Consider the following 3,197-nt stretch of genomic DNA (forward strand, 5'->3'; position numbering starts at 1 on the left):
TGCCCTGGATATGGACCAAACCTGTCCTGCCATGATGAGAGATATCCATCCACATCATAACGCTACCCCCACCAAACCTGTCCACTTCCTGAACGCAGTTTCCGCGTAACTTTCTCCCCGACGTCAGTAGACCCGTGCTCTTCCACCCCCTCGACGGAGGAGAAATCTTGATTTGTCGCTGAACCAGACATATCTCCATCGCAGTTGAGGCCATACCCTGTGTTGACGACACCAATGCAGTTGTTGTTGACGATGTTGTCGACTCAATATGACGCGTCGAACAGGACGTCTTGTTCGTAGACCTGCTACTCTTACGGTTTCGTACGGTATGGTCGGAGATTCTGCTCAATCCAGTTATTTGGGATGTGGTTGAGGTGTGGTTGTCCTTTCACGTAGGTGGCACAGTCGGATGTAGCCATCTTCGGCGGGGGTGGTTACTCTTGGTCGTCCCGACCTTGTCCAATCACGTGTTAACCCATGCTGCTGAAAAAAATCCCATAGCTTTGTGATGGTGCTGGGCGCTTCATTGAAAACCCTGGCTACAGCTGATCGGGATTCCCCTGCCTGCAAGCGGCCTATGACGTTATCTCTTTGCACTTCTGTTAATGCTGGCATTTTGTTGAACTGTTACTGTTCGATTGACGCAGATGCCAGGCAATCAAAAACCCTGCATTTTAATATCGTTCTTCTAGCTACTGCATTAACGCATTAAACATCTTCATTTTGCACCTCTTGGTCCGCTAATTTTGCTTTTATAGCCAAAAGGAAATCCGTGTTGCGTTTCTCTTTTTGAAGAGTACATTTGATTATTATTCCTTGAACAATCTTAATGTTTGCAAGTGGAAGATGGATAGCACGCCTTAATATGTCTACCAGATTCACGTTCTATATTCTTCTAGATGTGTTAGCACCATCCAGGTAAACGTGTAAACAAAAGGAGCAAAAGGTCACTAGCCTAGCAGGATAAGTTTAAATTTCTGTGTTTGTAGCCCTGGGAACCTTTCCCCCAAATTAGAACAGTTAGATTTGCCCGAAATATGTCCGAATTGTTACCTTGTTTCGTTTTGTCGCTGTGTGACCACACTTCGTAACGTTATGACAGGACAGGTCGACTCCTAGCGAACAGGGAAGTAGAAACAATTTGTGTGGGCAATTGTTGTTTTGCCTATATTTAGCGACGCCACTGTATAAGAAACAGGTTTCAGTTTGACCCATATTGACTGTTGTCACAGTCTGACTGACTGACACATTACTTACCTTCTTACCATTGATATATATATATATATATATATATATATATATATATATATATATATATATATATATATATATATACATACATGTATCAATGCGCACATTCAAGGACAACTTGCAATGTTATGGAATAAACACTATGTATTTAGCCAAGGCTCGCTAAATACAATGTTTATTCCTAAAAGAGGATATTTACCATCCTCAAGCACATTCGTGTGATAACCTCTATATATCCACTTTTACAAACAATATATACTGAACCGCAAAAGAAACGTCACCATGTATAGATATATAGATATATGAGAAACCTTTTTTGTCCAAACACTGTAAACATACTTTGAGACATATTAAAAAGATGAAACTTGGTAAAGCTGACCATCAAGGTTGAAATTAAAGTGTCAGATGTTCTTAAAGTGAAACACAACACTAGTCTCTGAGACAATGGCATCACAAGTCAGTATCACGAGTGTCCGCCATGTGCATTGATGACTGCCGTGCAGCGTCGATATATGGAATGGATGAGGCGGTTGATGAAGGCCATAGGCACTTGAGCCAACACTCTGAGGAACGCCTGGCGCAGTTCAGCTGCAGTTGTCGGTCTTGGTCATTCAGCCGTCTTTGAATCTCGTGCCACAGGTGCTCAATAGGATTCAAATCGGGACTGAGGGCAGGCCATTGCATGGTTCTGATGCCATTCTGGTGGAGGAAGTCTCTTGTTGGTCTCGCAGTGTGGGCACGGGCGTTATCATGCTGATAATCGTGGTTGCGGCGACGTGCCAAATGAGGTATGGCGTGTGGTCTCACGACTTGATCAATGTACCGAGCTGCTGTGATACCATTGCCTCTCCCTGGACCGATGTTCTAGAAGACGCACAGGGTCGACCCTCTGTGCAAGACCAATTCCACTCCACACCATGTTGCTTGGACCACCCCACGAGTCTCTTTCAACAACACAAGCATCCGATTAACGTTCACCTCTCTCTCTCTCTCTGCCATCTGCTGTTGAGATACAGTAACGGCTCGCGTCTGAGAAGAGGACTCTTCTCCACTGTTGGTGGCGCCAATGCTGGTGCTGTGTTGCCCATTGAAGACGGTCCCGGCGATGACGTGGTATCAGAATGGGTCCTCGGTGTGGCCTGTCACAGTGGAGGTTTCTGCTCGTCAATCGTCGAAGCACGGTGTCCGCACTAATGTGTCGCTGGTGTGTCCCCATGGTCTATCGAGCAGTTTCCGCAGCAGTAATAAAGCGATCTTGAAGATGCTGTCGCAAAACCTGACGATCCTGACTTCGGGTGGTGACCCTTGGTCTCCAAAGCGGAACAATAATAATGTCGGTCAAAAATATTTTATAACCTGAAAAGGACAGGAAACACAGATCCATAGAACGCACCTACTTTCCTGCCCTGCACTCCAATCACACGCCCTGTGTCAACATGCATTAATAACCAATTTCCTAAAATTGCAACTTGATTGTGGTTACCATGGAAGCCATATGTACATGTGTACGATATGAGCAGAGAAGAGAAAGACAAATTGTGGAAAAAGGTTTTAAGTTCTTTTTTATCAGTCGTTTATTGCCGACTCCTTTCAATCCATCATTCGGGTTCATGAGAAATAAAGTGTAAAATTCTTGTTTTAAAATGACTTGTTATACTGATTCAATTAAAACCACCATCTGATAATACTAATAGTCATTATCATTCACATGAATTGTCCGATCCTTGGGGTTGAGATTCTTTAACATTCAATTTTGCCAAGTATACAAGACAAAGTAATTATTCAATATCCTTTCCCTGAAAAATCTTTTCAAATTTGCAGGTGGGCGAAAAGTTGACTCACTTAAATAGGGTTACATTGACTTAAATATTTCCTTAAAATGAACAAAAACGAAACTGGAATGAATACACATGAAATACGTCCGGGTACATTTTCGACAGCGAAAA

The sequence above is a fragment of the Haliotis rufescens genome, unplaced genomic scaffold (assembly GCF_023055435.1).
Source record: "Haliotis rufescens isolate VD_foot unplaced genomic scaffold, xgHalRufe1.0.p SCAF_4, whole genome shotgun sequence".
NCBI classification, from domain to species: Eukaryota; Metazoa; Mollusca; class Gastropoda; order Lepetellida; family Haliotidae; genus Haliotis; species Haliotis rufescens.